We start from the raw sequence: 16,004 nt of genomic DNA, 5'->3' as shown, positions 1-16,004 counted from the left end.
GGGGTGCAGTTTTCAAAACCGTGTCACTTTTTTGGGGGGATTTCCACTGTTTTGGCACTACAAGACCTCTTCAAACCCGACATGGTACCTAAAATATATTCTAAAAAAAGGAGGCCACAAAATCCACTAGGTGCTCCTTTGCTTCTGAGGCCGGTGCTTCAGTCCGTTATCACACTAGGGCCACATGTGGGATATTTCTAAAAACTGCAGAATCTGGGCAATAAATATTGTGTTGCGTTTCTCTGGTAAAACCTTCTGTGTTACAGAAAAAAATGTATTACAAATGAATTGCAGCAAAAAAAAAAAAATTTTGTCAATTTCCCCTCTACATTGCTTTAATTCCTGTGAAACGCCTAAAGGGTTAAGAAACTTTCTGAATGCTGTTTTGAATACTTTGAGGGGTGCAGTTTTTAATATGGGGTGATTTATGGGGTCTATCTAGTACATAAGGCCCTCAAAGCCGCTTTAGAACAGAACTGGTCCCTGTAAAAATCGCCTTTTGAAATTTTCTTGAAAATGTGAGAAATTGCTGGTAAAGTACTAAGCCTTGTAACGTCCTAGAAAAATAAAATAATGTTGAAAAAACGATGCAAATATAAAGTAGACATATGGAATATGTGAAATAGTAACTATTTTGTGTGGTATTACTATCTTTTACAAGCAGATACATTTAAAATTAGAAAAATCATAATTTTTGCAAATTTTCTCAACATTTTGGTGTTTTTCACAAATAAGCAATGAATTTATTGACCAAATTTTTCCACTAATATAAAATACAATATGTCACAAGAAAACAATCTCAGAATCGCTTGGATAGGCAAAAGCATTCCAGAGTTATTACTACATAAAGTGACACATGTCAGATTTTAAAAAATGGGGCTGGTCCTGAAGGCCAAAATGAGCTTGTCTTGAAAGGGTTAAAGGACAAGATAGGGCTTAGTTTTCTTGGTTAGTATACATCATTTAATTTATTTATTTTTCTAAAGTGTGCAAAATTTGAAAAAATACATCTCCTTTCACGCTCTGCCACTTCTCCCGTGCATGGGGATACCAAATATGTGTGCCTTATTTATCACATAGAGATCTAGGAGGGCGGACGATAGAAGAAGCTTATTTCACAAATCGCCTTTTTTCAAAGCTGGCTTTACAAAACTCAACAGAGTTTCTATAACACTTTCATAATATCTGCTCTTGAAGCATTCATCTAGGGGTATAATGGGAATTTTTTTTTTTTTTTTTTGGGTTTCCTAAAATAATAAATTGCAGGTTTGTGTAAATGGAGCTCTCCAGCAGATGAACTTTAGGAAATATGCAAACATGACATCCACCCATTCCGTAATGGGTAAAATCATTGGAAAAATAAAAATGTAATGTAGGGAAAAATATATTTTCAACTAATTTATTAAAATCTAATAAGACCGAACACTATGGTATTTTTTAAAACATGGATGAATGTACAGGCCTGGTTGCGAGGGACATGAGGGACAGAAATATCGGGAATCTTTGCGGCGCCCATGTTTTCTGCAGATGCGGCACTTTTTCTGGGGGTTGCTTCTAGTTTGTGTTGGGGGAATGCCAGTGATGAAATGTCTTTCAGTCAGTCGCGTGACATCCTCAGACTGGGGGCATTCTCTGGTGTCCTGAACGTCAAAAATGAGGCCTTCGATAATTTTCTCCTGGAAATCCAGGTATGTGTCTCTGCCTCCGTTTTTTTTTTTTATAGAGCACAAATGAATTGTGGATTGCCACCTGTAGAAGATAAATGGCAACTTTTTTGTACCAGGTGTTTGTTTTGCGTTTTACTAAATAGGGCTGTAAAACCTGGTCGCTTAAATCCACCCCCCCCCCCCCCCCCATGTGCTTGTTATATTCGGACACGCTCACTGGTTTGTGCTTTTCCGATGTTGCCCCCCTTTCCCTCACTGCCACTGTTCCTGCGGTATGAATCGTGCTTAGCACATATACATCTTTGCAATCCCTGTACTTGACTGCCAGCAATTCCTCAAATGCAGAAGCACAGGAGTCCCCCTTAACCATGCGCTTCCCCACTAATTGCTGCAGAAAACCAATTTGGTTTTTGCGCATGGTACCACATGCCCCGGTCTTTCCAGCATGCAAATGCCTAAACGGGCACATTAGAATAAAAATTGTCAAAGTACAGTTGGTACCCCTTGTGAAGCAGAGGTTGCATTATCTCCCACATTATCTTACTGCTGATAGAAAGATCAGGGGGGTATCCAGGAACATTTATTGAGCAGTCCCGCTCCATAAATTATGAAGGCTGTGGTATATCCTGACCCGCTTTCACACAATTTATAAACCTAAATGCCATATCGTGCCCTTTTGGAAGGTAGATATTGGTGAAAGCTAAGTCTTCCATGGAAGTTGAGGAGGGATTCGTCCAAACTTAATTTATTTCTCTACACCCCTGAGCAGAATGTGAGGGAATTTATTAGCGGTCTTATTTTGAACAACCGATCACGGTTTGCATTGGTACTTGGGGGGGGGGGGGGCTGTGCATTGTCATTGAAGTGGAGGAAACTCATTGTTTCATAACGAGACCTGGGCCTTACTGCAGAATACACTGGGGTGGCTTGGGCAGGTCTTGTTGACCAGTAAGACCTAATGGAGGGCTTTTCTACAATACCGATATTTAGGGTGAGCCCCAAAAATGTTTTTAATTCCTGCAAATTGGTGGGCGTCTAATCTCTGGCATGGGTGGATAAAGGTTTATGCCTGCTATACTGAGCGGCATATAAATTTGTTTCGTGGTCAATCATATTTAGGAGGTCAGCAAAACCTAAAGATTGGAGTCTGACACACCAAAATAGAGTTAAAACAACAAATATTTATTATATCAATTAAAATAACAAAACATATAAAAAGCAGAGATGATTTCCACAGTGCAGAAAGACAACCAGATTGTACAGAGAAACTATATTTTTGTATATACAGTGAAGGAAATAAGTATTTGATCCCTTGCTGATTTTGTAAGTTTGCCCACTGTCAAAGGCATGAACAGTCTAGAATTTTTAGGCTAGGTTAATTTTACCAGTGAGAGCTAGATTATATTAAAAAAAAAAACAGAAAATCACATTGTCAAAATTATATTTATTTGCATTGTGCACAGAGAAATAACTATTTGATCCCTTTGGCAAACAAGACTTAATACTTGGTGGCAAAACCCTTGTTGGCAAGCACAGCAGTCAGACGTTTTTTGTAGTTGATGATGAGGTTTGCACACATGTTAGATGGAATTTTGGCCCACTCCTCTTTGCAGATCATCTGTAAATCATTAAGATTTTGAGGCTGTCGCTTGGCAACTCGGATCTTCAGCTCCCTTCATAAGTTTTCGATGGGATTAAGGTCTGGAGGCTGGCTAGGCCACTCCATGACCTTAATGTGCTTCTTTTTGAGCCACTCCTTTGTTGCCTTGGCTGTATGTTTCGGGTCATTGTCATGCTGGAAGACCCAGCCACGAGCCATTTTTAATGTCCTGGTGGAGGGAAGGAGGTTGTCACTCAGGATTTGACGGTACATGGCTCCATCCATTCTCCCATTGATGCGGTGAAGTAGTCCTGTGCCCTTAGCAGAGAAACACCCCCAAAACATAATGTTTCCACCTCCATGCTTGACAGTGGGGACGGTGTTCTTTGGGTCATAGGCAGCATTTCTCTTCCTCCAAACACGGCGAGTTGAGTTAATGCCAAAGAGCTCAATTTTAGTCTCATCTGACCACAGCACCTTCTCCCAATCACTCTCAGAATCATCCAGATGTTCATTTGCAAACTTCAGACGGGTCTGTACATGTGCCTTCTTGAGCAGGGGGACCTTGCGGGCACTGCAGGATTTTAATCCATTACGGCGTAATGTGTTACCAATGGTTTTCTTGGTGACTGTGGTCCCAGCTGCCTTGAGATCATTAACAAGTTCCCCCCGTGTAGTTTTCGGCTGAGCTCTCACCTTCCTCAGGATCAAGGATACCCCACGAGGTGAGATTTTGCATGGGGCCCCAGATCGATGTTGATTGACAGTCATTTTGTATGTCTTCCAACAGTTGTCTCCTTCTCACCCAGCGTCTTACTTATGGTTTTGTAGCCCATTCCAGCCTTGTGCAGGTCTATGATCTTGTCCCTGACATCCTTAGAAAGCTCTTTGGTCTTGCCCATGTTGTAGAGGTTAGAGTCAGACTGATTAATTGAGTCTGTGGACAGGAGTCTTTTATACAGGTGACCATTTAAGACAGCTGTCATTAATACAGGCACCAAGTTGATTTGGAGCGTGTAACTGGTCTGGAGGAGGCTGAACTCTTAATGGTTGGTAGGGGATCAAATACTTATTTCTCTGCACAATGCAAATAAATATATATAATTTTGACTGATTTTTTTGATTTTTTTTTATATATAATCTATCTCTCACTGGTAAAATTAACCTAGCCTAAAAATTCTAGACTGTTCATGTCTTTGACAGTGGGCAAACTTACAAAATCAGCAAGGGATCAAATACTTATTTCCTTCACTGTAAGTATATGAATGACGCTGTGTAACCACAAGAAAATCAAGCTACAGCACATTACATTTATATTACATGATTGTGTCACAACATGAACCGGCAAGAAAACCTATTCAGCACTTTCTATATGGGCTATGTTGTAAATAAATTCCAATACCCAAACATAAATTAACATATAATAGTTCAGTGACTAATATAAATAATAATATTATGTGCACCATATAGGAGCTCTACGTAATACACACAGAAAATTGCCTGTGCAGGTAACGAAAAATGCCTCTATCAGTTTGGCACAAAAGAGTATATACCTTAAATGAGAGGTCTATACACATGCTGACAAGGAGCTCTTACCCATCATGGAGGTCACTGTCTCTGGTGTCAGCCCCGACGCGCGTTTCGGCCCGGAAGCCTTCGTCTGGGGGTGGTGTCAGGACCATAAACCAGGCCCTTTAAATCGCATTGAGCCAATCACAGGTAAGTGATTAAAATCAGAGGGATGCCATCAGTGAAAGAAGCAGCATGCACGGTGCCGCAGCCCCGCGAGACCACATCCGGGGCACTGAACCGGAAGTAGAAGACGCCGCGAACACGTGTTCCACACTCCAGTCCAGGCCGGGAGGTGGTAACAGGGAGCCACGAGAGCGCGCATGCGCATAAAACATGATTTATTCGTGATGCAATAAAAGAATTTAGTTGGATCGCAATAAAGTAGAAAACGAAGGTGAAACCAACGAACAAAAGAAAACTATTGTTTGTTTTTACATTAAAAAACTTTGAATCTTTCCCTAACCTGTCCCTACTTTTAAAACATGTTATATATATATATATATATATATATATATATAGACCGACATTAGACAGTGCCCAGGTCCCTATTGACAGTACACACGAAGTGAAACATATGCTTATAACAAAACTCTTCAGGGATCCTCCTTTTTGGTGTTCTCCACTAGGTATATTATTAATAATATTTAGGAGGTCGTCTGTAATAAATAAATGGAAGTAATCAATTTGGACAAAATTTGTATTGTCCACAGTTATGCCAGGAGTGGCAGTAAATCTGTGGATTCTAGGCCCAAAAGATGGAGCAGGTGCCCATACAAGAGCCTGAACTGGAGGGACCAGGCTGTTCCGTGCTACAGCGCTACTAGGCCCTGCGCTTTCATGTTCCGCTGTTTCTACTGCATCAGGGACAACATCCCCTAAAGATGAACCTGAAGTGACACTATCATCGTCACTGCCTAAAACAGGCTCCATCTCTGACGCCATCTCTGATGCAGTCTCAGGCTCTGACCACAGCATGGCGTATGCCTCCTCAGCGCTAAATAACTTCCTCGCCATAATGTCACTAAGGCTTTATTCAGACGAAAGGGGAATTACGTCCGTGCAACGCGCGTGATTTTCACGCGCGTCGCACGGACCTATATTAGTCTATGGGGCCGTGCGAACATGAGCGGGATTTTTACTCAGCGTGAGTCCACTAAAAAAAAGTCACGACATGTCGGTTCTTTGGGCGTTTTGAGCGCATCACGCACCCATTGAAGTCAAAAGGATATACAGTATATATATCTACACTACCACGAACCTAAAATAAACCGCTATTGATATATATATTATATATGTGCATAGATTTTATATATATATATATATATATATATATATATATATATATATTCCCTGCCTGCCTATTCTAGTAAAGATGGAAAGGTAGATAGATGGATAGATTTCTATCTATACAGAGAATGTATGAGGGTATGTTCACACGGCCAAATTTCAGACGTATACGAGGCGTATTATGCCTCGTTTTACGTCTGAAAATACGGCTCCCATACGTCGGCAAACATCTGCCCATTCATTTGAATGGGTTTGCCGACGTACTGTGCAGACGACCTGTTATTTACGCGTCGTCGTTTGACAGCTGTCAAACGACGACTCGTAAAAATACAGCCTCGTCAAAAGAAGTGCAGGACACTTCTTTCAGACGTTTTTGGAGCTGTTTTCTCATAGACTCCAATGAAAACAGCTCCAAAAACGAGTTGGTAAAAAAATGAGTTGGTAAAAATGCGAGTTGGTAAAAAAACGTCTGAAAAGCAGGGTCTGTTTTCCCTTGAAAACAGCTCTGGATTTTCAGACGTTTTGGTTGACTACGTGTGAACATACCCTTATAGTGTAACACTGTATTTTTTTTGACACAGTATTAGGGTATGTGCACATGTAGTATTTTCGGTCCCTAAGGGTATGTTCACACGGCGGGGGTCCGTAACGGCTGAAATTACGGGGATGTTTCAGCCTGAAAACATCCCCGTAATTTCAGCCGTACCGGCATGTGCAGGCGCTTGAACGCCGCGTCAATTACGGCCGTAATTAGCGCTGCTATTCATTGGAGTCAATGAGTAACGGCTCCAATTACGGCCAAAGAAGTGACAGGTCACTTCTTCTACGCGGGCGTCTATTTACGCGCCGTCATTTGACAGCGGCGCGTAAATATACGCCTCGTGTGAACAGACAAACGTCTGCCCATTGCTTTCAATGGGCAGATGTTTGTCAGCGCTATTGAGGCGCTATTTTCGGGCGTAATTCGGGGCAAAAACGCCCGATTTACGTCCGTAAATAGGCCGTGTGAACATACCCTTAACGTCCCGAAAAACGGCTGAAAAATGGGAAGCAGAACGCCTCCGAACATCTGCCCATTGATTTCAATGGCAAATACGGCGTTCTGTTCCGACTAGGGTTTTTTTTACGCGACCGTTTTTAAAAAACGGAACATAAGAAGACGCCCACGATAAAGAAGTGCATATCACTTCTTGGGACATTTTTGGAGCCGTTTTTCATTGACCCTATAGAAAAACAGTTCCAAAAACGGCCGTAAAAAACGCCTCAAAAATCGCGAGTAGCTTAAAAAAACGTCTGAAAATCAGGAGCTGTTTTCCCGTATTTTCAGACGTTTTTTATTTTCTGTGTGCACATACCCTCATTCTGGCAGCAATTCTCTCAAGTCTCTTCTTCTCCTCACACTGAAACAATGTGTGAGGAGAAGAAATGAGGCAGGGGATTTGCTGCCAGATATCTCTAAATAAAAATAAATGTGATCGCTGTGATAGGTTTCCACAGCGATCACATTTTCAGGGACCAACAGATTGGTCCCGGATACTCTGCCCAGTGACCAGAGCTGTTGGCAACAGCGTGGGCACAGGGCTGTGTTCACGCGATTGCGTGCACACTATATTTTACATTGAAATGCATGTGATCGCTGTGATTGGTTGTCACAGCGATCACATGTTCAGGGACCAAAAGATTGGCCCCTGACACTGCCCAGTTAGTAACAGCCAGGGCACAGGGCTGTGTGCACGTGATCGCGCATGCACACTCTCAAGTGCCGCCGTAATCAGTCTATACGGCGGACTTCAGAGACACTGACCGCTGGCCGTAAAAACACAGCCAGCCGTCGGGAACCTGTTAAAATAAGCAGCCAACAGCAAAAATATTTCATACAACACATTCTAAAATCTGAAGATTTTTCTTTTTTTTTTTCTTTTAGTCGCCTTAGAGAATATGTTCTCCAACTAACATATTTGTAACATCAGATGATTGTACAGGCGATCTAATATTTTTCAGTATTGTAACACGCACAAATAACACGCATTTGCTTTAAAAAGGGACCACAGCTTTGCCAGTGTAAGGGGGGATTCACACGAGCGTGTATTCGGTCCGTGCGGGCCGCGTGGTTTTCACGCGGCACGCATGGACCAATACAAGTCTATGGGGCAGTACAGACAGTCCGTGCTTTTTGCGCAGCGTTTGTCTGCTGCGCAAAAAGCGCGACAGGTTCAATAACTCTGCGTATTTCGCGCATCACGCACCCATTGAAGTCAATGGGTGCGTGAAAACCACGCAGGTTGCACGGAAGCACTTCCGTGCGAACTGCGTGTTTGCGCAACAGCTGTCAAAAGGATGAATGTAAACAGAAAAGCACCACGTGCTTTTCTATTTCCGAACATCCAAACGGAGTGTCTTTGCGATGAGCGAAGCCGGACAAGCGAACCGAACTTCACCGGGTTCGGCCGAACTCGTTTTGGCCGAACCCGGCAAAAAAATTATCGGTACGCGACGTCAGGAGATAGTCACTGTCCATGGTGCTGAAAGAGTTAAACTGTTTCAGCACCATGGACAGTGACTACCGATCCCAATAAACATGAACCTGTAAAAAAAAACGAAGTTCTGACTTACCGATAACTCCCGGCGTCTTCCTCCAGTCTGACCTCCCGGGATGACAATTCAGTCCAAGTGACAGCTCCAGCCAATCACAGTCCAAGCACAGGCTGCAGCGGTCACATGGACTGGCGCGTCATCCAGGGAGGTGGGGCCCGATGTCGAGAGGCGCGTCACCAAGGACACGTCACCAAGGACGCGTCACCAAGGCAACGGCCGGGAAGTTCTCGTACAAACTTTTTCTTTTTTTTCAACAGGTTTTTCGATATTGTGTTCGGCATTCACTGTCGAGGGTGCTGAAAGAGTTAGCTCTTTCAGCACCTTGGACAGTGACGGGCGTCGACTAGCCTCATCTCTATGATGGTGGCTGCGCGAAAATCACGCAGCCGCGTATCAGACACGGATGACACACGCAGCTGTCAAATGGTTTTTGCGCGCGCAAAACGCAGCGTTGTTTGCGCGCGCAAAAACGCAACGTCCGTCTGTATCTCCCCTAAGGCTAAGTTCACATCTTGTTTTTACTGTACATCTGACGTGCACGTTTTGACATGAAAAAAGTGTCAAAATGCGTACCACAGCGTGTACATTGACTTCTATGGTCAGGAGGGATGCCCTAATGGTGTCGTTTGTGCATACGTTTTGTGTGCTTACGTTATACCCTTTTTTTTTTTTCCATGTTCTGAAAAGCGTAGTCTACTATGCTTTTCAGTACTTTTCCAAAATGTATACGTTTTTATCTGTATTGAAGTCAATAGCGACGTATGCAATCTTAAACCCTACGTTTGCATATGTAAAACGTATATGGTTTTTGTCACCATTTATGGAAAATCTAGACTTTACAAAGTTTGATTTAGCTCAAGAATAAAAAAAGTATACGTTTTTAGAAGAGCGGACACTAACTTATACAATTTATACAAATAAAAAAAGTAAGCGTATGTTACAAATGCATACGTTTTTGTAACTTTAAAAACTTATACATCGTCGTATACCACAAACGTGTGCACAAAACGAGATGTCAACTTTTCTTACGGAGGAAACCGCCAAAACTCTCATTGTTGCTCTGATTCACTCTCGTCTTGACTACTGTAACTCATTACTAGTCGGTCTTCCCCTCACCAAACTATCCCCTCTCCAATCTATCCTCAATGCAGCAGCCAGGCTCATCTTCATGAAGAACCGCTACACAAACGCCTCTAATCTGTGCCAGTCACTGCACTGGTTGCCCATCCCCTTCAGAATAAAATTCAAACTTATTACTCTCACCCACAAAGCTCTCCACAGTGCTGCACCTCCTTACATCTCCTCCCTCATCTCTGTCTACCACCCTACTCGGGCTCTACGTTCTGCCAACGACCTTAGATTAAAATCCTCCATAATCCGAACCTCCCACTCCCGTCTCCAGGATTTTTCTCGTGCTGCACCTGTCCTCTGGAATGCGCTACCCCAGACAATCAGATTAATTCCCAATATCCACAGTTTTAAACGTGCCCTGAAAACACATCTATTTAGACCGGCCTATAACATTCCCTAATCTGACTCCTTTCCATGTCACTCCTTTTACATTAGTCATCTGGATAAGATTCCCTCACACGCCTTCTCTTAATGTCCCTCATACACGGATACTGGCTGGTGACCGGCTCATGCAGCTTTATGTTACCACCCTTATGTATAAAAATGGCCGGACCATTGTACAGAACAAACACTGTTACACTTTGTCTCCCTTATTTCCTCATAGATTGTAAGCTCTTGCGAGCAGGGTCCTCACTCCCCAGCTTTGAATTGTAAATGAACTTTGTCACTATGTAATGTCTGCTATTGTTTGTTTCATGTTCCCTCTAAATTGTAAAGTGCTGCGTAATATGTTGGCGCTATATAAATAAAGATTATTATTATATTATTATTATAACTTGCCCTTAGGGCTTATTCAGACGAACGGGATATACGTCCGTGCAACGTGCGTGATTTTCACGCGCGTTGCACGTACTTATATTAGTCTATGGGGCTGTGCAGACATGTGCGTGATTTTTACGTTAGTCCGCTGCGTAAAAGTCACGACATGTCCGTTCTTTGAGCGTTTTTCGCGCATCACGCACCCATTGAAGTCAATGGGTGCGTGAAAACCACGCATGCCGCACGGAAGCACTTCCGTGCGAACTGCGTGATTCGCACAACAGCTGTAAAAGGATGAATGAAAACAGAAAAGCACCACGTGCTTTTCTGTTTACAAACATCCAAATGGAGTGTCATAATGATGGCGGCTGCGTGAAAAGCACGCAGCCGCGCTTCATATGCTGCTGCCACACGGAGCTGTTAAGTGCCTTTTGCGCAGGCAAAACGCCACGTTTTTTGCGTGCGCAAAAACGGCACGCTCGTGTGAATCCAGCCTCAGTATGATATTTCTTAAATGAAGGCCAGTTTCATTAGGATCTGTATTGTGAGCTCCACAACCGAAAAACTCCCCCCTCGCGTTTCTATGAGTTTATCATAAGTTCCGGGGTGGTCTAGGTTTAGTCAAGTAGAGGTGGTCAGGGTGTTGTGGTCATAAGACAGATTCTTGTAATATGCACCAAAATACACTTTGAAAAACGCCTGCAAACCGCTTCCCATTTTTTTCAATGGTTAAAAGCTGTGTAGTCCATTCGAAGCTTAATTCTTTTTTTTTTTTTTAATCAGTTCAATTTTATTCAAAAAACTCCACATTATTACAGGTCATTGTACGTTCTCATACAGTGTATAAGCAAATTTCAACAGACCCAATTATTTACATCCAACCAAACATTCCCTTCCCCCCAACTCCCCCTTGTATCCCCCCAGCCGGTCTTCTCAGTACCACTTTTCCAATCCTCTCTCCTTCTCTTCCCCTTTTCCATTCCCCATCTTACACCTGCTCTCCGTATGTACCCCCCATCAGTGGCCCTATACCTGAACGTGTTGCCTTAGTGTCATTAGCTCCACAGAAGCATACCCAGATTGATCAATCCACCTAGCCCATTGTTTTTCAAACTTGACCCTGGACCCCCTCTTGGAGTATATCCTATATTCCATCAGAACCTGTGAGTTAAGTGCCCCTATGATTTCTTGTTTTGATGGTGGCTCCGCATCCAGCCAGTGCTTTGCTATTCCTTTCCTAACTTGATACAGTATTTTAGCAATTGCCAACCCTGACATCCTATCCCCCACCAAATCTCCAACATACCCTAGCAGCATTACCACAGGATCCCATGGAATCTGTACCTCAAACACTCTCCCCACTAGCTCCGATATTTCCGTCCACAGACTCCCCAACCTCCCGCATGTCCAGAACATATGAAGGATGTCTGCTTTTTCCTCCGGGCACCTAGGGCACTTGGCATCCGCTCTTAATCCCATTTGTTTCAACACCCACGGGGTCCTATACACCCTATGTATCAGAAACAACTGCGATCTTCGTTGTGCTACATTAATGGACAAAGTACATGTTGCTGCCAATACCGCCTCCCAGTGGTCTGTTGTAATAGGACCCACATCCCTCTCCCATACAGCTTTCACTGGTGCCATAGGATCCCCCAGGTGTTCCATCAATAACCTGCGATAAACCAATGAAATTAATCCTTTTGATGTTACTGCTTTTGCAATATGCTCCAACACCCCCGCGGCATTCATCGTCAGGTCCACACTGACCGCTTGTGTCTGCACAGCGTGCCGAATCTGCAGGTACTGATAGAACACGCGGGAGTCCAGTTGAAACTCCTCCCTCATTTGCTGAAAAGATTTAAGTATGCCTCCCTCGTACAACTGACTCAATCGTATTATGCCTCGCTGCTTCCACCCCTGCATCCCTTCCAATTTACCCAATTCCCCCAAATAAGCATTCCTCCAGAGTGGTGTATATTTAGTGCACTCTCCTATCCCCAGCAATTGCTTGCACTGCCACCACACCTTGTGTATGAGCAGCAGAGTGGGTCTGGTACTCGCCATCTGTTTATAGCTGTGCGCTTCCAGTCCTGCCAACGGGTTCTCCCCCCCCCCCCAGATATGATAGGATGCGCGCACTGGACCCCCATGTCTCTTCCTGCTCCCACCCCCAGAAATGTTGACATTGGGCAGCTAAATAATACACCCAAGCATTGGGCACAGCCAGGCCCCCCTCCTCCTTTGGCAGCTGTAATTTCTCCAGTTTAATCCTAGGTACCCCCTTCTTCCATACTAGGTCCCTAAAAAGGTTATGCAATCTCCTGAACCAATATTTGGGGATCCATACCGGGGAGTTATGTAGGACATACAGCACCTGGGGCATGAGGATCATTTTAATCAGATTCGTCCTACCCAGAGCCGATAGCGGTAACTTATTCCACGCCTCTACTTTGGCTTTTATCGTTGTTAACAGTGGCATTACATTAAGGGACATATAATCCTGTGCTTTCGCCGTCACCCTAACCCCCAAATACTTAAACTCCGTGACCACAGGTATCTCCACCTCCTCTTCCCCATTCTGGATAACCCCCGGGTCCATGAGCATTAGAGCCGATTTTGACCAATTAATGAGTAGTCCTGAATATTTCCCAAACCGCTTAATTAGGGCCATCACTAACGGTAGTGTGCGGTCTGGGAATCCGCCATGAATAACAGCATATCGTCTGCGTATAGTGCAATTCGTTCCTCCACCCCCCCATATCTCAACCCCTGAATATGTTCATGTTGTCTCACTGCACACGCCAAGGGTTCCACCGCCAACGCGAACAACAATGGAGATAATGGACATCCCTGACGCGTTCCCCGCTCCAGCGCAAACCGATCCGATAGCACCCCATTCACCCTTATCTTTGCTGTCGGGGCTACATACAACAACTTTACCCATTTTATATAATTAGGGCCAAATCCCATTTTCTCCAGAACTGACCACAAATATTTCCACTCCACGCAATCGAATGCTTTAGCCGCATCTAAGGACATAATGGCTCTCCCCCCACGATTATCCGGCAGAACTTGTAAATTCAAGAACAGCCGTCTCAGATTCACCGCCGTCGATTTGGATGGCATAAAGCCGGCCTGATCTCCATGTACCACCCCAGCCACTACTTTAGCTAGTCGAAGCGCCAATACTTTCGCCATGATTTTAATATCCGCCGTCAGTAGGGAAACTGGTCTATAAGAGCCCGGGAGCTGGGGATCCTTCCCCTCTTTAGGCAGAACTACTATAGTCGCTTCATACATTGTTTCCGGAAGCCGCCCCCTATCAAAGCTATCTAAAAGAGTGGCCAATAACTGCGGTGCGAGCTCCTCCCCATATTCCTTAAAAACTTCCACCGGAAGACCATCCGGCCCCGGCGCCTTTTCACTGGCCAGTATCCCTATAGCCGCCTGGAGTTCCTCCAGAGATATGGGCTCCTCCAATGTCCCTCTCTCCTCCCCTCCCAACCTAGGAAGTTCTATCTCCCCTATATACTCTTCCAGCTGCTGAGGTGTGTGCTCTGCCCTAGAGGCATACAAATCCGAGTAAAACTGCTGAAACACTTTCAAAATCTGTCCTGTATCCATCTCCAACTTCCCCCCCTCCCCTTTAATAGTGTGTATGTAATTATTCTCCCTCTGAGCCTGCGCCATCCTTGCCAACAGCCGTCCAGTAGTTTCCCCCTCCTCATAATATTGGCGTTTTAAAAACATCCTTTTGTTATCTGCCCTCTCCAACTGATGCTGTTTTAACAACCGCTGCGCCTCCACCCAATGCTTTAATGTGTCTGGTGTGTTATCTATTATATGTAGCCTTTCTGTCTCCGTTACCCTTTCCAACAGCGCTTCTCCTAATTGTCTAGACCGTGTTTTTACTGCTGAAATGTGCTGGATGAACACCCCTCTCAGCCACGCCTTCATCGCGTCCCACAGTATCTCTTGCGGTACCGTTCCTGAGTTGAACTGAAAGTATTCCTTTATGAGGTCTAAAATTTGTTTATTATCTATCAGCTTCAGCCAAAAGGCATTGAGTTTCCAGCACCCTTGCCCCCGCCCTGTCCTCCCCTCCGTCTCTACCTTCATTAACAAAGGAGAATGATCTGATAACGCTCTTTGCAAGTATTCTATCTGGGCTATAAAGGGTACCGCTGCCGGTGAGCACAAGATTAGGTCTATCCTGGATAAAGACTGATATGTGGAAGACGCACAAGAATACTGAAAGCTATTTGGATGTTTATCCCTCCATATGTCCCGCCAACCCATTTCAGCAACAAGATGGCCAAACGCTGTTAAACCTCCCCCTGTCATGCCGAATTTATCCATATTGGTATTCAATACTGCGTTAAAATCCCCCATCACTAGTAACGGCACCTCCGGGTACCTAGCCAGTTCCTCCACCACTTTCTTGATACATCCGCTAGAAAATGGAGGGGGGACATACAACACCACCAACACACAATTCCAATGATACATCGTACAGTGTACCCCCACATACCGCCCCTCCCCATCCTGGAAGGAGTCGTGACATATAAATGGCACTGCCCTATGTATGAGAAGACTCACCCCCCTTGAATATGTAGTATGGTAAGAATGAAAACTATGGCCTACCCAGGCCCTATGCATCATGGAAACTGAATCCCTAGTCATATGTGTCTCCTGTAATCCTATCACCCTCGACTCCTGTTTCCTAATAAAATCAAATACCGCCTGTCTTTTTCTGGCTTCCCGCAGGCCCCGTACATTCCAGGACAAACAATTAAGTGATCCCATCATCCCTCAACATATCCCAACACATCCTATCCTGTTCTCGTAATTGTACATATCCGACCGGCTGGGTCCTCTTTCCCTCCCTCCCCTCCCCCCCCCTGCAACCTCCCCCGTAAACCTACCCCTTTCCAAGGGTTGGGGCGACAGAACGTATCTGCCATTACCCATAACAAGCGTCGGCAGGTCAACTCCGCCCACCGTACATTCAACAATACCATAACTCGTTATGCACTTTTCCCGCGTAACTGACCATCCCTCCCGCTGCCATTTTCTTACAAATAAACTACCATCCCTTCAACATATCGGTACCCCTCAATGTCCATAAACACATTCCTCCTCTTCCGGTCTTCCGCGTTCACCGCAACCATGCCCTCCAGCTCCAAGTCCAAACATGACCAGAAACCCTCAATGCCATATCTTGCAACTTTTTACGACACCTGGTTCAGTCCCGCAACCCCAGCCTCCTTTTGTCAGCCGGTCTGTTCCGGATCAACGCCGTCCCTCTGCTGGTCTCAGCTGACTTTCATGGTTATCCAACCATCTAACCGCTTCTCTCGGTGTCTCGAAAAAGGAAGTTGTGCCCAGCG

The sequence above is a fragment of the Rhinoderma darwinii genome, chromosome 1 (genome assembly GCF_050947455.1).
Source record: "Rhinoderma darwinii isolate aRhiDar2 chromosome 1, aRhiDar2.hap1, whole genome shotgun sequence".
Lineage (NCBI taxonomy): Eukaryota > Metazoa > Chordata > Amphibia > Anura > Rhinodermatidae > Rhinoderma > Rhinoderma darwinii.
The sequence above is the reverse complement of the archived record's forward strand: the minus strand, read 5'-3'. Positions refer to the sequence as shown.